Source organism: Sebastes umbrosus, chromosome 24 (assembly GCF_015220745.1).
Source record: "Sebastes umbrosus isolate fSebUmb1 chromosome 24, fSebUmb1.pri, whole genome shotgun sequence".
Classification (NCBI taxonomy): Eukaryota; Metazoa; Chordata; class Actinopteri; order Perciformes; family Sebastidae; genus Sebastes; species Sebastes umbrosus.
The window spans coordinates 1,844,757-1,871,831 of NC_051292.1; the positions used below are offsets into that span (position 1 = coordinate 1,844,757).

Here is a 27,075-nt window from a genome sequence, read left to right on the forward strand (position 1 = left end):
TTAAAAAGCGCAATTATTAGTCATTAATCCTGATTTACTATTTTAATCGATTGACATTCCTACAAAATTACAAACTGTACAATAAGAGTTTGATGTGCAGCAGTCGTGCAAATCTTGAGATAAAACCAAAGACTGTTTGATTGACAGGTGATAATCTGATCAGATGGATCAGCTTATGATTTAATTTTGTTCTCTAAAACATATAAGTAAAATAGGTGTCAACCCTTTTTTCAAACGCTAGATATCTCCGTTTGGAGGTCAAATCTCTCAGAGGAAGAAGGAGGAAAGAAGAGTGGAGACCTTCCTTCACTTCTGTAAACGAAAGGGAGAGAAACTTCCAAGATCCAGATATCCGGAACGAAAAGGTCACCCGAATCGTACGACTCTTAGTGATGCTAATGGGGCCTAATTTGAAATGGAATTTTATTCACATCTTGAAATCCAACAATGAGATTTCATTCAGATGTAACAGACACTTTTTACTTGCTTTAATGATAAGTAGGTCCGAATGCAGGGAGAGGGGGAAGAGGAGGAAAAAAAAGATCCCCAAGGTGCTTTGACTCTGTTCTTTTATTAATGACGGGAGCCCTTTTGTGACCGCCGCTGAATCGTTTGATGAATCATTATCGTGGAGAGAATCATCACGACTGATCATATTAAGAGGGGAACGCAGTTGTTTTGCAAGGCCTCCTCTCTTGTCCATTGTGAATTATTGTCATTATCATTAGCATGAAATGAATTCTGGCCTTTCAAAAGGGGAGCGCTGCTATGAGTTAATGTATATTCATCCGTCGTCGGGCCACAGGCTTGTTTTGTCTGTTATTGTAGCCGCCGCCGCTGCCGCCGTGCGCTGCTTTGAACCCGCCTCCGTACGCGGACGCTGATAACTGCGCCTCGGCACACATCAACCTTGTTTACATTAATGTCTGCAGACTGTTGCAGGTCGACTCTCGATCCATATCAATTGTGCGCTGGTGAATAAATTCCGGTGACGAGACATCAATGAGGGCAGATCTGCATTAGAGCAACATAAACAATACATCGCTGTGTGTCTGCTGCCACCGAGGGCACCGCAACACAGCTATATTTACTCCAACAGTTCAGGGTTTACAGTCCTCTCTGTTGGTTTTAACGTCACCGCAGCAGTAATGTGTCTGGTCTCGTGGCATCGGGGACGTTTGGGGGACACGGAGGCCGATGGAGAGCAGCATCTGCAGCCTGCTGACTGAGCGGGGGCCCCTGCAGCGCTACCTGGGCCCCGGCTGGGAGGGGGGAGGCAGCAGCCACCGCCGTGATCTGATCTATCCTCAGGCCCCGCACTACAAATGAGTACAGACAGCTTTTTCATAGCCAACAGACACATTTGCATCCATGTGTGTGTGATTGGGTCACCGAATAGAGTTTCATAAACAGCTCCGTTTCAGCGATGAAAGGCAGACGTTAAAGTACACAAATATAAAGCGTGTGTGAATATACAGCGATATGTGCACACTTTGCTTTGCTCTTTAACTTATTTATCTGTCTGCAACACAAACAGGAGGATAGCATAATGCAGATTCTCATAAGAAGGCCTAGAAACACATAACGGGAAAGCTGCTATTTTACAGATTCAATGTTACACCTCATAAGCGTGTACCTCTACAGTGAGCAGCACATTACTGCTCCTCTATGAAAGCTTTCATAACTACAGATCTGTAGCAAAAACATACAACGCATCAACTCATTCCTAAAACCGGATTTTCTTAAAGCATGTATCTGCCTGTGCAGAGAGAAGATTTGAACCTTTTTCTTTAACATTATTTACATGTAAGTGTCTTCAAACTACAAAGTATAAGTATGAAAACTTTGTATATAGAGGCATATATGTATAGATATTACGTGTACTATTATTAATGCACATGTTTTATAACATTTTGCAACTATTTTCCTACTATGGTAAATGTATTTATTGTCTTTCTTTCTTGTTGAATAGCTATGGTCCAATTCTATATCGTATATTTAGTAAAAATTAGTTGGTATTTTTATTAGAGCTGCCTCCTCTTAGTTAATTAGTCGACTAATCGGTAGTTTTAATTTTAGTCGACTAAGATTTCTTTAGTCAATTAATCGTTTTTCATACTTCTTCCATGCTGATTGACTGAAAAACTCAGTTTTACAGATCTGTCGTTGATTAAATCAACTAATCGATTAGTCAACGAAATAGTATGACTGTTAGTTGACAGCCCTGGTTTTTATATCTGTTGATGACTCGGCACCTGATTAGAGTTTCATCTACAATTTCATTGGCAAAAAAGCCTTTTTTTTAACATCATGTTTTTATGTATTTTACTGTTTTATTGGTCTTATTTATTACATTTCTCTCCTGATGACCTCTGTTTTTAAAACCTGTGTTATTGTTACTTATTTTATTTTTCTTGAAAGGCATTTTGAGCTGCAATTTATGTATGAACGGTGTAATATAAATAAAGTTTATTATTATTATTAGTTTATTTCTTTTGAACCTTAAAACTTGAATAATTTAGCACAAACAGGAGACTTTGCCACAATTGTGCAGCAATTTCCAGTTTCAACATTTCCAAATTATTATCATCACAAAAAAGATGCGATAAGAAAAGCAGCTTATTTTAATTTCTATATGTAACAGGAGCGACATAAGGAACAACCGGTGAATCTTCAGCAGCATCAACTCACTGAAATGAGGAATGTATTTTACTCTACAGTAGCGACATGACGGCGTTCAGCATCATATTTAAACTACTGAACAGAAGGTTTGTGTACTAAATCTGTGTTTCCAACCGTCGCTGACCGGAGGTGAAGTCAGGCTGCAGACCTGAGAGCGCTGAACTTTCCAGTAATTATTCTGCACTCGGGTCAGCTCTGGACAATATGTTAGCCATCTGCCGGCATCTGTGCTTTCTCCCACTAATAGACTGAACCCCCCCCACACACACACACCTCCCCACCTTCCCTGCACACCGCCACACCCCCACCCCCATCCCCGCTACACCGGACCACCACCACCACCACCACAGCCTGGAGCTAGCGGAGCCGGGGGTGAAACGCTAAGCAGGTCACATGTTGTCTTTCAGCCATATTTGGGTCAGGCCTTTGGCACTGGATGAGGGGAGGCTTAATGCACGGAGGCAATGGGTAATAATCCTCCCTCCAACACACACACACACATAGATGAATAAACAGACATGCACATACTGTACTCATATGACTTCCCAGGATGCCATTTTGCCTCACAGGCGTGAAATTCCTCATTTCTCTCCGATATGATCCTAATTCATTTAAATTCACAGAAAGGTGCCGAACACTTGAAATTCAAATTTAAACATATACGATTGTACATCGGCACAAAACGGCAGCTTCAGCGGAGCATATGTTGCACGGAGCATATGTTCGGAGCATATGTTTAATGCCAGAGGAAAGAGGATCACAGGTAGATCTTAAATAAAGAGCAGAGAGACAGTTGGAAGTGAAATCAGAGCATGTGTTCATCTAGTTAGAAACTCTCAACTTTCCTGAGCTGTGAGGCCAAACACTTCACATCGAATATTTTAGGAAATGTATGCAAAACCGGACCGCCAAATGTGCTCCCTCCATTAAGATTAGGACCCGGCACATATCTCGGTGGCCTCGAACGGCTGTGAATGTCTCAATTTAATACAAGAAGTCAAAAAAAATATGGAAAAATAAACTTTCTTTTATCAGGAATTCATTAGGAGAAAAGTCAGGGCGTTGATGGCGAGGGAAGTTCTGGGGGCAGAGGCCGAGTATGAAATGTGATCAAATTTCAAATACATTCACAGTCGTGGCAATTTGTACATTTGCATCAAATGTCTGACAGTAAATGGGATGAGGTTCGACACGTTCGCGGGCTGCATTTCAGCCTCCTCATCAGCACTGCTTGGCTCCGACCCTCAAAGAAACAGCAACTAATGAAGAAAACACTTAAACTCCAATTGGAAGAGCAAAGTAGATGATGGGATGGCAAAAACAAACTGGCCCAGTTCACCAGCTAAATCACACTGCTGGTTTCCATCTCGGTCTGCAACGCAGACATTCATACCTCCGTGTACGGCCATTAAAGAGTCACTTAGTGTATGATGTCTTGAGCGGTGACACATTTGCACTTTTCTCCTTCCTCTCTGCAATCACGCTAATTGCTTTCACAGACGACTTTTGGCGTCTTATCCGGCGCAGAAAACCTTTAGTATGATTCTTATCTCAAAGTGCAGTCAGACAGGCGTCAGATTTGGCTTTTTGAAGCTGCGGCGTTATGACTTCATTGTGGTTAGAGCTGCACCACGAGGAAAGACTTTGGTTTCAGAACAGACGCTGCCTTCAAAAGAAACTGAAGGAACCGAGACAATGAAGGTAAAGCCTGAACGAGAGGAGGAAAGTAACGAATGGAAGATGAAGAGCAGACTTGGAGGAGTAGTGCAGGCTGGTGGTCGACCAACACCTTACTGAGAAACTCCATGTTGGTTTTACTTTCACCATCTGTATTTGTCAGGGGAAATCCTGAACAAATTCTGCTTCTTGTTCAAATGTTGCTAGTCATGAGGTTACTGTTGCTAGGCGACTGGCAACAAAGATGAGTGTTTTGTTGCATTTCACTGTTGTGTTTGGGATCGACGAAGGAAAAGATAACAAAAAAACTGATGAAGATATGCAATATTTTGGATATCATCTGGATAATAAATAATACAACACTAAAGTGCAACACGCATCGGTTGCACACCAAACACGCCATAAAGAGAGAAGAAGGAATCAAGGTACCGTAGCTGATCTGAGGAGCGTCTGTGCATCTTCTCACTGGATTTATTACCTCAGTAAACATTGTAAACATGAGTTTATGGTCTCAATCGCTAGTTTCAAGTCTTCTTCAATACAGCATGATGATCATTTAGTAAATTATGGTCCCATTTAGAGTCAGATAGACCATAAAGCAGGGGATGCTTTAGGGCGGGGCTACCTTGTGATTGACAGGTCGCTACCACGGCAAGATTGCAACAGCCAAGAGTCAAAATGGCAACCTCTAAAAACCAACATGGCCAAACAAAAAATGCCAAAATCGAGGCTTGAAAACTGTAGTCCATAAACCATAGATGTCTTATCTCATGAATAACCTCTCCCAGCCCTCGCTGTGCTTACATATCTGCATGCAGATGAAGTAGAAAAGAAGAAGTGGTGAACGGGCGAGGCTGTGCATATCATCATCAAAAACCTCCAACTTCTCCCCTCCTCCTCTTCCTCCTTCCACCTTCACCTCCTCCACCCTTTCATTCCCCTCTCCTTAGCACATTCAAATGTGCAGGTTTGTTTTGGGGATAAAGTCCTCCGCTTTGATCAGCGCTAATTAGACAGCCTCTGCTTTCGTTCGCTACCTATTAGGGTTGGGGAGGTTATCACCGCGCTAATCTCTGGCCGGTAGCCAGGCGAGGGTGCTGCGATCCTGAAGGAGCCCCCTCAAAGCCGTCTAAGGTGAGGAGGAAGCGTGATGAAAGGGCCGTCTCCTTTCAGCACAGATCAATACACTCCTCTCCTTTGCCTATGGGGGATCAAGAGTTTGAAACACAAAGGGGGTTTTTGCATAAAGATCCAAACAATGGTTCACAAGACATTTTTTTCCCTCACTCTCTTGCTTTATGCTTTATACTTTATCTCTTTCACTTTTCCTCTGCCTTCCCTTCAACTTTCCTCTCCTGAAGAAGGAGGAGTTATTTAATGAAGCTGGAAATTTGGATTTCAGCGGTTGAAAACGCCCGCAGGAGGCAAACAACCAAAGTCATTTCTCTCGGAGCATGTTTAGCCGGATGGTAGAATATGTTGTACGGATTCACTTACAGACTCTCAAATATTGTTGAAGGTAAACAGACGTCACCGCTCTGCCAGACGTGCATCGTATGGTGAGATAAACAAACTTATGCATTCTCAGATATTGTGTAATGCTCCTTTAATACTCCACAGTATAGATGGAAGCATTTAATCCCTCCATATTTGTGTCATACATCATGCATGTCTAAGGAAAGCCCGACGACGCACTTCCAGTTTGTTTGGTCAGTTTAGCCTAAACAACCGATTAGGGATTAAAGAAATGTCTAATCCACAGAGTATACAGTGGAAGTGTATTTATGAGGAAGTGAAACATGCAGAGATACTTTGTTTAAATAAGCCTGATTGTTGAAATGCACACTGGAGCTAAACTTGACTCAAGTACTTCTTCTTCCATCTGACTGAACCCATGTACGTATCATAACAACGGCTTGTATATACGCCGTCCTCCGTCTTCCCGTTTCCCTTTTTGAATGATGAATACAGACTAACGTGACCTGCTGGTGTGGAGAGTTATTTCCTCTCACGCAGTAGCAGAATGTACGTGCTAACTGGCCGTTGGTTGTCGTCTTTGTGATGTGTTCGAGTACAACTTTTTGGCCAAAACAAAGGCGACATAAGGAGACTCAACAGCCGGCCTCCATCGCCGCTAGTTCTCTGATGTCGGCTTGGTGAGTCTGGGCCTTAAGGGCAATACTCTGGCACCAACGTGCATTGTCACCGCATATTGCTCCCTATGTAATGTAATGTAATGACGTCATCACAAGCGCACAATGATGATGCGAAAGACAGCTTTCCGCTGCAAAAAGAATGAATGCTCTAGCTATTATGGTTTTTATTTTAGATTGATTTAAACAGGATCATGCGGCTGCCGATGGGAGATCATTTGTAAAGGGTTAAGTAAGTAAACCAGCATATTTTTAAAGCTGCACAAAACTACTAATGTGAACAGATTATGTATCTTCCAGCTCAGCTCAGCTGTGGGTGGCATACAGGTTGAAGACTGGGCTGAAAACTAACAGATTTGTTTTGTTATCAATATCTGATTAATGCAGTTCTAACTCGTTTGCAGGGGACGCGTTTCATAAAACTATCAGTAAACGGATGTCTGAGATCAAACAGGTCTTCAGAGTGTTCTGTGGTTTTATCTGAAAAGGCATTTAATTGGAAAATAGACAAGACATACCGTACACAGGATCCACCTACGTATGTGCAGCCGTTCAGAGAGAGCTCTCCTCCTTTCTTCACTATTTTCACCATGATTATGTGACCCCCTTTTTGCAAGTAATTTCCCCTGGATTAGAAAAACAATCAATCCAATCAAGAGGAAGAGAGGAGGGGAGGAAAGAGAGGGAGATTTGAGAGGAAATCTCTCCAGAAGTTGTTGGGCGTTGCGGGAGAAGAGAAGAAGGAGCAATCTAGAGGGCCGGCGTATATTTCCCTCTCAAGTAATTCATTTATGTCTTCAAAACTCTTTCAGAGACCAGAGTTACTGTGCCTTTGTTGTGCTTTAAAAAGCTTAGCGGCTCTCTATGAAGAGAGGCAATGAGAACACTTTAGAAAGAGCTACAAAGGGAGCGGACGGGCGGAGGAAGAAAGAAAAAGTGAATGGCACCACTGATAAAGTTGAGCAAATTAAGTCATTGACCTGCGGTGGAGATTAATAGCAAACAAGGTGCCCCAGCTTCACAAGTAATGAATATTCTTCAAACGGCGTGCAGGGGGGATGGGGGGGCGGCAGATAGGCTCGGCTTGATGCGGATGACATTGAAAGTTGCGGAGAACAGAAAAATTCTGTCATTTTTCATTTGTATGCAAATTTGCCTGTTACACAAATTAACCCCTGAACCCCGGTGTCAGTCCTCATCTTGGGTGGAAGCTGGCCCCCCGCCGGGGCCCCGCGGCCGCTACACCCACCCACACTTCGCCTCGCAGGTCAGCGGCTGCTTTAAACAGAGCCACAGCTCCGCCCCTTTTGTTTACGCCACAGAGATGACCTCACGGCGAGAGAATCTGAGACCGCTTCACATGTTTAATCCCAGCGTTGGCTCATGTGTTCATCAACACCCGTGAAAGGCCAGATACCGATACTGATAAGCAATTTACTGGGAAATTACAACACTGGAAGACTATTTTTTTCTATCGGTCCTACCTTTGCCGAAGCTGCCGCAGCGAATCCCTCCCCGTTGATTTAAGGTGGACCTCCGGGACCCGGAGCAGATCCCGCTGGAGTTCACAGCATCTCCCTGTAAATGGAAATATGAGCTTAACCAGTGTCTACCAGTGTAGTCCAGTAATAGAATATGTAAGTGTATTTTAAATTTGGACACTGCATTTGCTGCCCGGCCAATATACAGAAACACTTGGCTCTAAAAGCATCATCATGTTTTTCAGCTGAGACTTAAATAGCAATGTTCTTAAATGGGATTGCATCACATACGGTCTACAGTGAAACGCTCCCAATGTATTTGGGATGGATTCATATACATCAAACACATGTCACATGACCTCATCACCAAGAACTTTATTATTTACAGTTGAAATAAGGTAATAAATCGCAATACTCTAACTTAAATATGGTGATAACATGGTTTCTTGGGGCCTCTGGTTATTCACACCCCTACCATACAGTAGTTTATCAAAGTAATACAGCCTTAAATATGCATGTTTATTGATGAATGTCCATATCATCATCTGTCAGCATCCTAAAGTTCCATCAGTATGCATTTAAGCTGGTAGTATGTTGAAGGTAATTGTGCTCTTACATCTGTGTGTTTATGTATCAAAGTGTTGGTAAAGAGCAGCTCTGTCTGCGTCCCTCTGCAGTGTCAGGAAGGAGGAGGCAGCTCTAAACAAATTTCACCATCTGCGGAGGAAGGTGGCAGCCGCGCAGTGATTGACCTCTTTAATTGATGCGGCTTTAATTATGATAATCGCCTGCCAGAGTTGCTGTTGTTTCTCTTTCCCTAACACCCCCCCGCGTCCCTTTATTTTCCGCGGTGTTTCATATCCTGGCATCGGCGGCTGCAGGTGTCCTACAGATGTTTGTTGCCTCCCCTCGGCGACGTGCAATTTGTTAGCTGCTAATCAGCCGCCACCTTTGCATCGCTGCAGTGACACGTGATGAAATGCTGAACTGAATCAAAAAGTTGATGTTACATCGGGTCGCTGGGAACCTGCAAATCAAGGTCTCTGGTTTCCAAAATGACAAACTGGATCTCTCTCTACTCAGCAGCCACCTTCCAAGACACATTTACAGTATGTTTGAGTAACATTTGATCTTTAGATTAATGTTAGAAATTCATTTTCATATTCATTTTGATCAAATAGTTTCTATTTCATACCACATAATTAAAGGTCGTTAAGTGTTTGGCATGTTAAACCTAGTATGCATATCTGCGTTATACTACTTTACATAACTTACAGTGTAATATGAATATGTGCAAAATATGAAATGTGGATCTCTCTCTGTACTAAATACTGATTTATAGTATTTTGGAGTGACCTCTGACATCATGTTTACTAGGAGTGGGAATCACCAGAGGCCAGACAAGTATTACAATAAGATATATTATGATTTATCACCTTTTTTTCAATTGCAAATTATGCAGTTTGTCAACATGTGTTTTATCTACTAAGATACAGTTTTCACTCAGTTCATCTCAGAGTTCTCATTCACACATCTTGAGGTCAGAGGTCAAGGGATCCCTCGCCAAAATTTAGTGTAAGTTTAGAGCGTTATTTATCCTACTTCCTTCTAACAGAACGTGGTTGGTACCAATGGATTCTTCTGGCTTTCTAGTTTCATATGACACCAGTATCTTAACTCTAGCTCTAAGCCTGAGCCCGCTACAATCTCTGAAAGACAGAATAGCGCCCGTTGAATTCTTAAGACATTACTAGTTTATATAATAAAAGATCGATACTTGACGTCCGTGTAGTGATACAATATTGCCACGCAAAATATCGCGAAACTATGCTGAATTGATTTTTTATAAGATCCACGTTGTAAACTTAATGTAATAAACATTATGCTCTAACATATAACACTGCAGGTATTAATGCTCTATTGTGATGATCTCCTTGTTTTAGAAATGTGGAAGTTAAGCTTCATATTCATAAAGTCAATTCTCGACTTTTTGGACTAAAACTCTTTAAATTCTGTTTACATATAAACTTTTGCAGGAGGAACCCCCTCCCAACACACAGCACAGTGGCAAGAGCAGTGAGTAAAATGGGTTTAGACAAACAAACACACACACACACACACACACACACACATACAGAGCGACTGAGCGGCCACCAGTGGCTCTGCAGTAAGTTTCCCTTCAAAGGATCCCCTCAGGATAGACTGTGCGCGAACATAATCCAAGGCCCCTTTGAAGTGCACACTTGAAATGTCTTTTGGCTCGGCTGCTGCGAGTGGCATCTCAGCCCTTTGGGTTATTGGAGAGGAGAAGCGCTCCTCGGCCGGCTCGAGGTGGAGAGGCAGCACCTGGTGGTCCCCGCTGCCTCTCCTCGCCGCATTTCACACATTTAAAGTACACTGGGTGCTCGTCTCCTCAGCCGCCTCGCAGCCGCCGCCAAGAGGTATAAACGGTGCTCTCGTTTTCTGCCGGATAAAGCACGAGTACATTTTGGAGTGGATTTTAATAAATCCAGTGTGGCTTTGTCGCACAGCGGAGTTTCACTTGTACACACATTTCTCTGCAGGCGGAGCGGCTCGGAGGGCAGCGGCGGGCCTAATCTCACTGCCGGGGTTAAACTCTGAAGGGCAGAGGCCGTTTCTAACACGTTCTAATGGAAGAGCAACATTAGACACACCAGTGAAGAAGTCAACTACTCAGTAAGGACTCTGCTACCGACTGAACTAACCAGCCCAGTCTCCTAGGATTCATATTCATATTGGACAATTCTGCAGCCCGCAATTTACATCCAATGCCAACATTCAGTGTTAATGCTAAATGTAAAGTGTCCTTTATGAAGTGAAACACAGAACAAAGGTGCGGAGGTCCCAACTCATCACATACTGACGCTTTGTCAGACCCCTCGGCGTCATCTTTTGCTTGCAGTAAACACATCCGTAAACACTTGCTTGGGTTCATGCTTTATGGTTCATGGTTTAGGAAACAACAACAAGGTTGTTACGTTTGTAAAGCAAATAGCACTTTCTCTGAGCGTTTACTGTTGCCGTGGATGAGTTTACATTGTAGTTAATGGAACGCACGGTGCGTTTCATACCGCCACTATAGCGTGCCTTGTACATCGGTATCACACACCGATGGCCGTGACAAAGCGTTGGTAACTTGCTCTCTGGGACTGAGACCAGGCTGGGAGGTCAGTGAGGCGAATGGACAAATCCTTTGATGGAGAAGACTGCAGTTTGCATCCCAATCCAACAGTTCATATTGGCCTTTTTTAAACCAGGACCTTTCCTCAACCATAACCAAGTGCTTTAGTTGGCAACCTCCAAGATTTTCATTTACATAAATGCCTGTTAAATCACTATCTATCGGCGAAGGAGGTAACACGATGGTGATTGAGCCTCTGGCCCACTGATGAAAGTATTGCAATATTTATATATTTGCAGTATTATCAACTGGGTGTCTGCGGTGATGAAATACTGCCACTGAACGTAGTTTTGCAGAAATGTGCAAAACTTTGAAAGAATATCACAAATTGTTGGAACACACATACCCACCACTTCCTCTCTAAGATGAGAGGTCACATCTCCAGAGCACTGCCCGTCTCCTCCACAAGAGGAACATGATCAACCCTGAAGTTGTTCAGCCAATTGAAAGTGAGATGAGATACTGAGAGCTGCTGACCGGCCGACACGGAGTCAACTACTGCTGCCACATTTACTGTAACATCCCAGCTCCAGGTAACATCTCTGGGACAGACGACTGTCAACAGAACAGCATGAAGGCCTGTTATACAGTTTAACTTCTCCTCTTCTGTATTAGTATGAGCTGAATCCACAGAGGGTGTAATGGTGAGTAGTTCTATAATAATGTAGCTGATACGATTAGTGTTGTTTTATCAGAGAGAAAACTAACTAAGCATGAATAAAGCAGCATGATTTATGATGCTGCTTGTTGTCTCCTTTAGAGGTCAGAGACATGAATTGATCTGCATTTGGAAAACACTAAAACTCTACTCTGGTACTTTGACCTCTGCTCTTGTGCCGTGTTATTGTGCAGATTTTGGACTTAAAGCCGGAGCCAAAAGCCTGAAACGTGATAACTTTCAGACAGAAAACGGAGATATGTGATGACTGCAGATGTCTCGAGGTCTAAAACTTTACTTTGAAACATCAAATCCGTCGATGATAGTTAGTTAGATTGCAAAGCTATAGAATATATGCATTTTGTGAGAAATCTTTGAGCTGTTTTCATCTTTAAAACAATTAATCAAAACCTTTAAAAATGAAATTTGTTACAAACAGCTCCTTAAAAAATGGGATATTTGTGTTATAAAAGCAGAGCATATATGTTGTTCTGTACTCCTTTAAAAGAAACGACAGTATGGTCCTTTAACGGGGAAGGATTTCTCTTGTAAAGACTCAAAGAGCTCACACAGCGATGTCACACAGCGATGTCACACAGCGATGTCACACAGCGATGTCACGCAGCGATGTCACGCAGCAGTGCTGCCGAGCTTTACTGACTTTTACTGCTATTCTTATTAAATTCATGAGAGATGCTGTTGGAGACGGAGAAGAGCAGCAACGCAGCGCCTGAGTTTATGGAGTCGTTAGCTGTTGGTGCTCTGGATAACCAGTTTACACCTCAAAGAGAGTAAAGATCCTTTCATATTTATTATCTATATGCTTCCTTAATATGTGTACATCTGTGAGCCATTGTCCTACATATGAACCAAGCTTACACAACTAAACTATATATCAGTAAATGTATCTTTAGATGAGTACTTGTGTGGTCTGATAGTGTAAATGAGGTGTTTGTATGTGCTCCTGCCTGTGTGTGTGTGTGTGTGTGTGTACATGAGTGTGTGTTCTCACCATCTTAAGACTCCTCTCAGCGAAGGCGAGTTTCCAGGAGGAAGCGAGTCGTGACCCTGAAGTCCATCACGGCGATGGAGGGATTGAAGAGAACGCCGCGGGCTGCAGAGATGATCGAGGAAGTCACTTTCATGCTCGGCTCCGCTCGCCTCTCAGACACACAAAAAGGAAAAACCCCACCAGGCTGGACGCAGGAAGGATGCTGAAGGAAACACAGAGAAAGACCCATTTTAAGATTTGATGTTTGGATTTAACTTGAAATCTAGGCGTCTTAAAAGCAGCTTTAACACATTGTAACACTAGATTGTGATTCAGGAAATGGAGGAGGGTGAAAACATCATGTTTAACAAAGAGGCACAAGCCCAAAGGCCTAAAGAGACGTGGGGACACGAAGACAGAGCCTTTGTTTGAAGTGAATGTTTATCAAAATCAGGGATAGCATTATGATTTCTTATTGTTCTTATGTGTTTATTGTTGTCTCTCTGCTCCTGTTTTTCCCTTGTAAAGCACTCTGAACTGAAATGTGAACTTGATTATGCAGAAAAACTGTATTTAAATAAAAGTTAGTTTGAAAACTTCTCCACTTCAGCAGCACAGATACGTCCTGCTACACTCACATACATACATGTGGTGTAATATCCCTTTAAGATGGTCAAAAACTTGAAAGCATTATTTTGTAAGAGTAGGTATTTCTCTTTTTTTCCGAATGGTGGGTATCTCGGTTTGGAACGGAGCTCATGATGACATGTTTAGTAAATCCTCTGCCCTCCCTCGACACAGTTTTGAGGAGAGGAAAGGCAGAAAGAGAGACAGTGTATGTGAGTGTGGTCGAGGCAGCCGGTGGGAGATTAGCAGAGTTTTCTGCGAATGATCCTCGCCGACTGGCCAATCTGTTCAGCCGGGGCCTCGAATTCACGCAGACGGCGCGAGTAGTGACACCAACTGCTGCGACAGAAAGGGAGAGCGAGCAGGAAGTTCCATGGCACGCCGCCCGTCACGTGACCGGTCCCCGACTTGGTCCCCGGCCAGCCATCTGTTTTTTTTTTCTTCTTTCCTTCTCTGTCTTTACCCGGACTGCTTCCGCCGCTGTAGGCTTTGGTTCCTCCCTCGCTGGGGGGGCAAACACCTCACATGTGGCCTTAGAGAGACTATCTGGAGATGATGCTGCCATGCTGGTTTTAAGGGGTGAGCAAGGCACCAAGTCTATGCTGGTAAATATGCCACACTCAGAGCTGGTGATGTAGAATACAAAGTGAGAGAGACTGCTGATGGAGGACGGGTCAAACAAACACAGGACTCTCAACGAGGAGACTGGTGTTCGGGTCCCTTATTTTTAAGTTACATTTATGACGTGTTTTTTAGTGAAGTTTGTGACGTGTTTTGGTACTTCTGTTACGTTGTGTCCGTACGTATTTTACTAAGAGTTTATTTTGAAAAGAGACTGTATTCATGTAACAAGCGGAAATCGACACGTGTTGCTGAACACTCGTGGGAGAACGCAAGAAAAATTAAGAAGATTCGTAAGATATCACACAAACTGTTGTATGAAGAATACATTTGAAGCTTAGGGCCACTGACCAAGCATCGCTATTTGAAGCGAGTTGGGAGTGAGAATGTGTTATACTGTATATAAAAATGGACAATGAGTCTCCACTTAATCACAGCTATCAATCATAACGTTTCACCTCCTTTTTATATCATCAAATAACTCATTAAAACCAAACTTATCAGACAAAAGAACACTTGAACATCAGCATGATAAGAGCTACCTATAAAAAATATATATATATATATATTTCACATCTTAATTTGGCCTATACTGCAACCAGCCACCAGGGGGCGATCAAGATGCTTTCGCTTCACTTTATGGTAAAAACATACTGTGTGTAAAACTACATTAATTGTCTTTAAAACCTATAAAAGTACAAGTACAGCAACAGCCACTAGAGCCCAGAAACAGGCCCAGAAGTTGTCACGAATCAGGCCGGGGTTAAACGTTCACCTCCCTCCTGTGAACTCTAATCTCACATCATTTTGATAAACCCTCCACAGTCTGACACACTGAGTCAGAGCTCATTCACTGATTTGCACCGTGTTAAATGAAGACAGTGTCGGCTCCACAGAATCCATATGGAATATAAAAAGTAAATGATTCAGCACAGATAAAACTGTAAGACAACAACCATAATTGCATTTCGATGTCAAGCCTCTTTGCGCGGCTTTCATATCCCGGATCATTTGCCTGCATCGCTTTGGAACAGAACTGGTTTCAAACGGCTGCCTTTCTCTCCAATATTGTGCTAATGCATTTAATTTAATGTTCGCAGACGCCGTAATTGGTATAATATTGCTCTATAATACATTGAAGGAAACCTTAGCATTAAGCACTAAATTGAAATTTTGAAGCGAACGGTGAAAACGAGTGCGGGGGCAAAGAAACCCCATTAAATGTAATTTGTTCTGCATGGCTGTGGGGGTAATGGTTACCGAGACACTCCTTTATTAAGTCCAATAGGTAGCGAGGTAGCTTCGGATTTGCTCTCTCTCTTTCTCACACACACACACACACACTCAGAGGCGCTATGCCGTCGACACACTGTTAGTGGAGGTATTCAGCAAGGTGTAAGCTGTCGGCTGCTGTTATTGCAGCCACAAAGGGAGCGTTCAGCAGCCACTGGAGGATTGCTCTACACACACACACATTAGACACAATGCACACACACACACACCAGGTGCACACACACACACACCTTATTCTTGTCCCTTAACACCACTTGTATATCCAAGGTGAGGCTGAAAGTGTGGAGACGGACTGCAGAAAGAGAGAGAGAGGAAGAGGAAGTACAAGGACTCAGAGGAAAAAGAGGATTGTAGTTGCAGAGGAGGAGGAAGATGAGGAAGAGAGGAGGAAGAGAGAAGGCAAGGAGGGAGGAAAAAAGATGAGTAACATGAGAAGGGGAAAGAGGAAGAAGAAGACAATTGTAATGGGAAGGGAGGAGGAGAGGAAGATGAGGAATTAGGGAGGGAAAAGAGGAAGAGGAGCATGGGAAGAGGCCAGGAGGAAGAGGAGGGATGAGGAAGAAGGAAAGGTTTGAGAAGAGCGGGAGAATAAGGAGGGGGAAGAAGAACGTAAACAGGATGAGGGAAATGAGGAGGAAGAGGAAGAGAGGGTCGGGGATAAAGGAGAGCTGAAAGCTGGGAAGAGTGAGAGAAGAAAAAGAAAGAAGATGGGAAGGAGAAGAGAAAGGAGGGAGGAGAACCTCAGAGGAGGAAGAGGCAGGTAGACACAGAGGAAGAATATGATGAGAAGAGGATGAAGAGGAAAAAGAAAGGGGATTAGAGAGAAGAGGAAGAGGCAGGAGAGGATAGATATGAAGTGGGGGCTGAAGGAGGAGCCAGAGGATGAGGAGTGAGAAAAGAGGAGGATGAAGAAAGGAGAAAGAGGGGGTAGGCACAGAGGAAGGTGAAGATGATGAGGTGTGGAAGACAGAGAGAGAGAGGAGGAGGAGGAAATGAAGAAAAGGAAGAAGGGTGAAAAGAAGAAGAAGAGATGGAGAGGAAGAGGAGAGGACAAAAGAAGGCCATGAAAGGGGAAGAGAGAAGGGAAATGAAAAAAAGATTTCAAAGAAGGAAGAGGTGAAAAAAGGAAAGAAAAGGAAGAGCAGGGAAGGAAGAAAGAGGAGAGAGACAAAGAGGGTGGAAAGGAAGGAATCAGGCGAAGAGGGGGAAGAGCGATAGAGGAATAATACGAGGAGGGAGAAGGTGAAGAGAGGAGGAAGACGAGGAGGTCCCAGCGGAGGAGGGCAGATCAAACACGGACTCTAAGTCAAACTCCGCTGAGAGATCTTAAAGCTCCTTTGTAATTGGAATTTAAAAAGTTAATACAAAGACGCTCCTTCAGTAAGATGTCTTCAGCTGATAGAAGACAAAACACCAGGAGGACGTTTTCTGTCCCCACAGTGACGTCTGAAGACACCGCTCCCTTTAAAGAAGGACAAGTAAAGGAGATGTGTCGTCTTTGGTGTCGCAGATGTTTGTGTCTCTTTACTCCTGTGTCAATTAAATACTGAGTATTTTCTCATTTTAAGAACCTGAGTACAAAATGAACATAACAGTTTTAATTGAAATTATAAAGAAAAAATAAATAAATATAGGCCTAGCGTTTATTGCGATAGAAACGATACAGTAAAATAAAAACAATCGATATTATTATATAGTTTTGACGATACATATCATCATATTTCCCAGCTCTTTCTCTCACCACTCTCAAAAATCTTGACCTGCTTTTTGTTTCCAACATTAAACGTAACTCCTCATTAGTCAAAATAAGTTGGTGGTACGCATGTTATAATGACATTAGTTCCTCTAAACATAAAGTACATTTCTGTCAGGATAATTACATTAGCCTACATTTCCCAGGATGCAACACAAGAACCCCCAGAAAAGAAGGTACGTACATGATTAGGGCTGTCCAAGTTAACGTAATAATTAACGCAAAATTCATTTTAACGTCACTAATTTCTTTATTGCATTATTGTAACTTGTGATTTTTAGATAGAGTGAATATACTGGTATCATATGAAACTATAAAACCTGATGAATCCATCGGTACCAACCATGTCATACTAGCTTGTCGTGAAGGAGGATAAATAACGCTCCAAACTTACGCTACATTTTGACGAGGAAAAGCTGTCATGTCCATTTTCAAAGGGGTCCCTTGACCTCTGACCTCCAGATCAGTGAATGAAAATGGGTTCTATGGGTACCCACGAGTCTCCCCTTTACAGACATGCCCACTTTATGATCATCACATGCAGTTTTGGGGCAAGTCATAGTCAAGTCAGCACACTGACACACTGACAGCTGTTGTTGCCTGTTGGGCTGCAGTTTGCCATGTTATGATTTGAGCATATTGTTTTATGCTAAATGCAGTACCTGTGAGGGTTTCTGGACAATATCTGTCATTGTTTAGTGTTGTTAATTGATTTCTAATAATAAATATATACATACATTTGCATAAAGCAGCATATTTGTCCACTCCCATGTTGATAAGAGTATTAAATACTTGAAAAATCTCCCTTTAAGGTACATTTTGAACAGATAAATTAATTTGCGATTAATCGTGATTCAATATATTAATCGATTGACAGCGTTAAAATAAACATAAAGTGCATGTCTGTCAGGATAGGTTTCCCAGGAGGCTGCACAATAATCCCCAGAAAATGGGTGTACATGAAGGTTATAGTATATAGATTTGAGTATGAACATTTACAGTGACATTATTCAGTGTTTGATTCAATAAACTTCATGCATCTGAATTATTGAAGCTACCAAACAAACATGCATTGAGTATTAAAATGTGTTTTGTATTTGGTGGTGGTTTTGTGAGCGTGCCGTGCAGCAGTGGGAGCTGCAGAGTTTTGCTCGTTGGAGGAACAGATGGGAGAAACTCGCCAGGGGAGGATGAATTCCGGTCAAAAAGAAGGTGACAGCAGAGCGTGACCGCCAACATGTCCGCCACACTCTTCTCCCTCTGTCTCTCTGTCTCTGTGTCCTCCTCACTCCCTCACCTCTCTTTCACTGCAGCCTCTCTACCCATCCTCTCTTTTCTTCCTCCTCGCTCCTTCCTCATCTTCCTCTCTTCTCTATGTGGTGCTTTCAGGAACATCCGGGTGTCCGGAGCCTTTACACTCCATCATATGTGATGGGAGAGTGAATACGCTGCCAGCTGCCCCCCACGTTAACCGCTCAGATCTTGATAAGTACCAGGGGAATAGCATATAAATAAATATATATACATATAAATAAATGTGTCTGTGAGGGATATTTGGCTCAGGGAGACTTTCAATATTTGCACAGGCCTTTTATGTGAGTGTGCAGTTCACCACAATGTGTCTGTTTCCATATGAAACTATCTGAGCTTTTCTTTTTTTCTCTTCATTTCTGATGAAGTTGGCCGCTTTCCAAACTCCTGAAAGTCAGATTTGTGAGGCTTTTTTTGTGTTTTTTTCTTTCCTCATTTTGCTTATGAGCCTTTTCAGCGGCTCCTGGCCAAAAAAACGCACTAACTCCCCCCCCGCCCTCCCAGAAAGCGGCGGTAACTGTGGGCGATTAGGAGCCGATGCAGACCCGAGACGTGACTTCTGCACCCAGCGAGTTTGTGGAAGGCGGATCATTAAGAGTGAAAGACTGAACGGGCAAACTTTGAAGCAGTCCAACATTTAAATGATAAAAACAAAATCCTGCACGATGAGAGAAAGAAGTTCAACCGACTACCATCTGACTTCTCTAAGAATCATTTGAGTTTTAGTCCGAGAGATTTTCAGCATTTTTAAATGAGTGACAGCAGCTCGTAAAGAAGTGATTACAGCTTTTTAAAGGGCAGCAGGTAACAGAGAGACCCACTTCATCCTCCGTCTCTGACAACAATCAACTAATTGAAGTGTGCTGAGTGGGTGTGTGGAGGAAACAAAGCACGACTCGAGATGCGTTTGAAGGCTTTTCAAATCCTGCCGACAGGTGAAGCATCACAACAAGTCTGCATCAATCAATCTATGACATCTTCTTTAGTTTACTTATTCAGTTTTACACACACTGTTACCTTCAGGGAGACGCTTCAGGCTTTATTTCCTCCTGACGTCTTCAACACGACTCAACAAAAACACAGCTGAATCCTTATTAACAGGAAGGAGACACTGTGAAACGTTATGTCTTTTAAGTATCTCTCTTGTTCTTTAATGCTTATATATTAATATTAGAGCTGTCAATCGATTACAATATATTTTTTATCTGTTCAAAATGAACCTTAAAAGGGAGATTTTTCAAGTATTTAATCCTCTTATCAACATGGTAGTCGACGAAATATGCTGCTTTATGCAAATGTATGTATATATTTATTATTGGAAATCAATTAACACAAAATAATTTAAAAAGTCCTTGATATTTGTGATAAATGTAAAACCCCAAATGCACGGTAACGTTCCCAAAAAGTGCAAAGATGAAAAGCATTTGAAAACAACATGACAATGACGTTCCCCAGACAAACAACACTAAAGACACCTTACAGATCAGAGGCAGGATATAAAAGTCCTCGCAGCCCTTCAGTGTCTGCATGTCATCCAGTATGTGACGCATGAGGAGACAAAGTGAAAGCAGCCTCCCAGTACCATTCACATGTGAATACCCAGCATGCATTAGGTGGCTGTGGGTAGGTGAGCCCGGGGCTAAATTACGGCTCTACGCTCAATTGTGTAGGAGGACAGTTTTTACCAGGCACCCAAGGGCCCACATAACCTCAGCTGAGGCTATTAATACAGTACAGAGAGTACAGTCATAAAGCTCTGTGTCCTGCAGGGACACACACACACACATACAGGATAATGTCACACTTTCACATGTGAAAACATATAAATCTGTCTGCGTATTAACACTCACACAAACACACATTTCCTTTAGCATATGTGTGGTTTCACATATTTAATCCTTTCATTCACCTTTGATTTGTTATTGATTACATTTTAATTGTTTATTCTATAAATATGTGTCTTCTATCAGGGAGGAGCTTGACTCTTAATGACTTAAAAGGGAATATTTGATCAGATTACACATAAATAATGCATATTTATTATGATTTAGAGTGCATTATATTGTCATCATCATCACTTGAGTGTCCCATCATCATCTACAGACCCATTTTGGATAGATTAGAAGGGAAAAAGAAAAGTGCAACACCAACAGAAATCACAAATCAAAGGATACACTTTGTATTTCCTGTTCCAATGGTTGTAAACGCAGTAGCTGACAGGAAGTACACTTGGACCAAAGTGGTTGCCCTAGCAACCGAAAGGCAATATGCATATATGCGTTACATTAATGCACATCTTTGGGTCTATATCTCTGTACATCGCATATTCTTGTGCACATTTCTACATAAAACTACCACTTCTAAAAACTGCACGACTTTCATTCTAATAAAAAATAATAATTTAGAATATTTTTTCATATCTTTATTGTAATTTTCTTCTATACATATCCTATTTTAATTGATATTTTGTACATATTTCTTTATGTTTTCATATTTTTATTGTAATTTTCTTCTATACATCGATCATTGTAATTCATATATTAAATTTTTGTAATATTTTTATTGTGATTTTTTTCTACACATCTGCCATTTTAATTCATATATTGTACATATTTTTATAATGTTTGTTTCATATTTTATTGTAATTTTCTTCTACACAATTCATTTTAATTAATATATTGTATATATTTGTAGAATATTTTTTTCATATTTTTATTGTGTTTTTCTTCAATACATCTTTCAGTTTAATCCATATATAGTACATATTTTATAACGTTTGTTTCATATTTTATTGTCATTTTCTTCTACATAATTCATTTAAATTAATATATTGTATATATATATATATTTGTATAATATTTGTTCATATTTTTATTGTGATTTTCTTCTATACATCTTTCAGTTTAATCCAAATATTGTACATATATTTAATAATATGTTTTCATAATGTTATTTAAAAAATCCCATACATATTTCATATAATTCAGATATATTGTACATATTTTATAGTATTTTTCTCAGATTTTACATTGTAATTTTCTTCCATACATCTTTTATTTTAATTCATACATTGGACATATTTTTACAATATTTTTTTATATTTGTATAGTAATTTTTTTCTATACTATTTATGTTTTTTCTATTATTTTTGCAATTGCTTTTATTTTAAATTTAATTTTCTTTTATATGTTTATGTTATGCACTAATTATCATATTCCTTGTATGTGAAAACCTACTTGACAATAAACCGGATATTGGTTGTGATTCAGTGATTGACAGGTGATCTCTGGGAAATGAAGTCTCTGCTCAGACTCAGTTTCTTTGTCTCTCCGGCCTCCTGGCAGCAGCAGCAGAGGGCTTTTTGGTTGTTGGGGGAGGAAGGGGGGAAATAAAGCCACCAGAAAACACGCCGCGAGCTAAAAGGAAAATAAGACACATTTTGAAAATTGGAGTTGTGTGTGTGTGTGTGTGTGTGTGTGTGTGTGTTGAAGCAATGCCACTAATGATACTGCTGACTCTCTGTCTGTCACACACACATTTTACATAGTTATACACACACATGTTGGCAATCAGAACAACTAATGATAAGACTGTCAATCTCTCCACTTACTTTTCTCTGTCACACACACACACATACACACACACACACACATACACACCCGTGCTCGGGGCATTTTGGCGCAGCACCGTCACGCCGCCATACTGAAGAGGCAGGTGTTAATTACAGAGTGAAGCGGGCGCTAAAAAAGTGGACGTCTCGGAGAAGAAGAAGAAGAAATTGGACAACCTCCCAACACACACACACACACACACACACACACACACACACACACACCATCAGCACCACCTCACACACCCACAGCAGCCACAACAACACACCTTTGTTCCCCAATTAGAAGCCCTACAACTCGCGACTCCTCATCTGTCGCCGTGGTGACGGCAGTTTAATCAACGCAACATGGGAGTCTTAAAGTGCACCGGAGGAGAAACTTTCATCAACTCAAACTGGACCCAGATCGAATCACTGAGATTCAATAGTTAATCATTTCTATTAAATTACTATTTATTTAACTTTTGTTTATGAATATATTTTGCCTTACTCCCTACTGTTTCTTCTATTGTATTTGTATGTATTGAAATTGGCTAATTGTCATTATTTCAGCATCTTATAATCAACTGATGACAGTGGACCTGCCAGAGACGATTAAAGAGGGAGGTGGTTTAAACAAAAAGTCATTTTTTAATATCATTATTGTTCAACAAAACCATTCTGGAAAAAAATTATAATTATGTAAAGTTAGAGCTCAGCTTTTTGTTGGAGAATTTAACAGTGCTGCAAACTTTTTACAGGTCTCTAACGTTAGGAATCTGATGATTGGATTGTTTCTTTTACGTGATCTCTCTTTGTATTGTTGTCTGATGTTTAATCTCTTATTTTCTGTATATTTGTTGTTGTCAAGGGCACAAGCATTTCATTCAAAAGACAATAAAGTTGAACTTGTCTCAGAGAGGGATTTGTATAAACCCGTTAGCTTCCTTCCTCCTCTGCACAAATCCACTTAGCTTTATTATTTTTACTGAGATGTTTTAATTTAGCAAATAAATTATCATTGTTATGACTTTGCTTTGGTTGTTTTTGCAACATCGGTGGAAACAGGAAACGGACGATTTTTCATCCCGTTCTCATTCTCAGGGCATCAAATATCAACGCTTTGTCATCGGCGTTCAATACCGCCGCACACGGAACCCTTTAGCACCGGTACGTTCCCTTAACTATAATGTAAACTCATCCACGGTAACAGTAAACGCTCAGAGAAAGTGTGCCGGGAGTGACTCTGGTGAAATAGTTTAAAGAGCGAAAAGACAAACTAAGGGCGATGGATGGGCCCAACAAACACAAGACTTCCATCCAGGAGACCGCTGTTCATGTCCCGTGTTCACAACGTTCAGTTTCATTCTCTGTACCAACGTAGTCATTTTAAGGCCAGCCATGTAGTTCTTTCCTAAACCTAACTACAGTGGTTTTGTTGCCTAAACAACAACTAACAAAGCGGCCGTATGTGACGAGTCGGGATGACTCACATACACCACAGAAGAAGAACAACAATCTGTTTACAGCGCAGCCAAACCAGCTGTGGGTTGAGAGGATTTATCACCTCACATTAAATGGTCAACAACGTCGTCCAAACCCGATACATAGAGAGACGATAATAGAAAACACTGAATGACAAAACATCTTCAACGTCCCTATGGAAAGATAAATACATTTCCCAGTGTTAATGCTGCGGGTCTCTGTGTTGATTATTCATTTACCTTTTGTTATATGCCAAATATAGGTAACAAAAAGAGTATTTTTACGTCAAAATCTGATCAAAATCCAGTTTTTTCTGTTCCTGTAAACAAATGTTTGATGACTCATCCTGCACTCGGGGGCGTTTACAAAAATCCATCCAATCAAATGAGACTTTGGGCGACTAGCTAGCCAACGTACTTTGATCGAAGTGGCGAACAGAATGACAGGAAGGGACGTGTTCTTGGATTTCAGTGGTGAAAAAACTAGTTCTATTTCCAAAACAATGTGGTTAAGGTCTAAGTCCTTCAAGGGAAACACGCAAACGTCCACTGGATGAAGTCGGTGTGGAGCCAACAGTCCTCTGCTCTCTACCTCCTAGCTCTGTATGGAGCTAAACTATAAGCCCACCCACTTTGTAGCGGCCCAATCAAATGCGAATGACTTGATTTAAATCCCTCTTATAACTGTACACCACTCACTGTGAGAAACGTCACAGTACAGCAGTTCGAGACTTCATGGGGACTTTAAAGAGTATCACAATGTGCTTTGATATACTGAAAACCACTGGAGAACTCTAGCCAGGTCCTTGAAGAACTCCTCTATAAGAAGAGCCTGTAAAATCCAACATGTGGGACTCTCTTTCATCTTCTCATAAGAAACCACAGAATCTTGCTGAGTTTTATAAAGGTACATCCTGGACAGAGAGCCGTACAACAGACGACCTTCAGTGTGTGGTCAGCAGCGTGTTGTAGAGGATGAGGAGGAGCACGACTCAGACACTAAAATGGAGACGGAGGAGGAGAAAGAAAAAGACTATTTCGACCGGATATTCAATGTGGCATCACATATGGGACACATAAGCTCCGTTCTTTATAGTCTCTGTTTGTGTGTGTGTGTGTGTGTGTGTGTGCGTGTGTGTGGATTTCAAAGTAAGAGCCCCGGTGCATTTGAAGGTATGCAAAGCTGGCGACATGTGTAGCCATCATAAGGTCTGTGTCTATCTGTGTTTCATTTACGGGGGGGAGGGGGGTTGTGGCAAGGAGAGCGACGGGCATGTGGAGAGGGTGGAGTGTGTATCTGTCTGTGTGTGTGTGTGTGTGTGTGTGTGTATGGGAGGGGGGATCTGAGGGCGCCACAGGTTTGAGGCAGATGGGCTCTGTGTCAGCCATGACAGGCGGCCAGGCTTCCTCGGCTTCCTCTGCACATTTTTGGAGCCCAACACACACACACACACACACACACACACACACACACACACACACACACACCTACACACACACACACACTCCGCCCTCCCTCCACATCTCTCTGATCAGGTAAATCTGGGCACCCTGTGGAAAGTTCTGGGGGATAAATTTCGCCCGAGGCTGTGAGTTTTGTGACTCGGCCCCATCTGTCACAGATCTTCAGCAGCCTCGGCTGCCAGGAGGGACCGCACCTCCTCCTCCTCCTCCTCCTCCTCCTCCTCCACCACCTCCTGCTCCTCCTCTTCCTCTCTCAGAGACAGAGAGAGAGAGAGGGAGACAGAGTGGAGGCGTAGCTTGTGCACTGATTCATTACATAAAGATGTTAGCTGTCGTTTGTTGAGTGGTATTTACCTGCTGCAGCACCAACAAGTGCACAAACACACAGATATACTAACTACAATATTAAATATCAGAAACATACATTAATACGTGCTGTTTGAGGTAAAATAATCGTGACAAAGTTGTTATGTAATGTTAATATGGCACGCTTGCTTCCTAGAGATAATTATTTAGTAATAATGACAACACTGTTTGTCTTTTTGTGATATTAATATAAACAATTAACACGCTTATTGTATGTTGTTTAATGTATATTTCTGCTGTATGAATTGATAGAAAAACAACGTAACATGTTTACATGATGTATAGAGGATTCAACGAAACAGAAGTCATAATTATTCATGCAGATTATGTTATTATATTAAAGAAAAATTCCAGTAACAACATCACACAGTATATTCCTGTTGAATCTGGAACAACAGTGTTTAAATGAAGGCTGAATTCATTTCATGAAATACAGTTATGCTGTACCTAACACATGCTGACACATGGGCATAAAGGTGTTCATTAAAAACATTAGAGATATCATAACATATAAAAATACACCATATTTAAAAAGTGACTTTTTAAGAGTCAGTAGAGGTGGGAGGCCCCACGATACGATATTATAACAGTATGATATTATAACGATACGATATTATAAGGATACAATATTATAACGATACGATATTATAACGGTATGATATTATAACGATACAATATTATAACGATACGATATTATAACAGTATGATATTATAACGATACGATATTATAACGGTATGATATTATAACGATACAATATTATAACGATACAATATTATAACGATACGATATTATAACGATATACGATATTATAACGATACGATATTATAACGATACAATATTATAACGATACAATATTATAATGATACGATATTATAACGATACAATATCATAACAATACAATATTATAATGATACGATATTATAACGATACAATATCATAACAATACAATATTATAATGATACGATATTATAACGATACAATATTATAACGATACAATATTATAAAGGTATGATATTATCACAATGCAATAATGACACAATACGATATTTTCACGATACTTAAGTCAGGATACAATCTTATTGGGACTTTAAACATTTTGTATTGCAATAAGATATATTGCAATATATTGTGATTTATTCCCTTTTATCAGATACATTTTAACGATATATCGTGATTAATTCACTTTTTTTCAACTACAATTATGTCGTTTGTCAACATCTGATTGTTAAGAGGTTAAAAGTTCATATCGTAGAAGATTGATATTTGACGTCTGTGTATCGATATAATATTGCGATACTATGCTGTGTTGATTTCTTTCCCCGACCCCTAATATTCACTGGCATCATCCAGAAGTTACCAGCTAACAAGCCGATTCATTTCAGGAAACTACTGCTCGTCATCACTGCTGGATTCTAAAGACAACAAGCTGAAAGGGTTGAATAGAGGTCTGCTCTCTGTTCTCTGAATATATGAACACAAACACCACAGATTAAACCAACGACACAACATCCTACAGCAGCAACATGACCAGCCTCCTGCTCTACAGTTGTATTGTAAACGCGTCCAATGCAAATATTTGTATTATGACAAAGCCCTGCAGCAGCACGGCGAGGGTTAACAGCGGCTCAGAGGAAATGCCTAATTCATCCTCTTTGGTTTGGTTCCTCTCACAGCTATTTCCTGTTCCACGAGCCCTGCGAAGCTCTGCCAGATCAGCGAGCA

At 41.2% G+C, this 27,075-nt stretch overlaps 1 long non-coding RNA gene across 1 annotated transcript in view; it reads right to left on the minus strand.

Annotated features, from left to right (window-relative positions):
* Positions 1–7,994: 7,994 nt before the first annotated feature.
* The window catches only part of LOC119483423, a 75,650-nt gene continuing 56,569 nt past the window's right edge, over positions 7,995–27,075 (minus strand). Inside the window, exons 3-4 of the long non-coding RNA XR_005205679.1 lie at positions 12,866–13,067; positions 7,995–8,090 (exon numbers count right to left, since the gene is read on the minus strand). This is a non-coding gene — a long non-coding RNA (uncharacterized LOC119483423). The remainder of the gene's footprint in view (positions 8,091–12,865; positions 13,068–27,075) is intronic.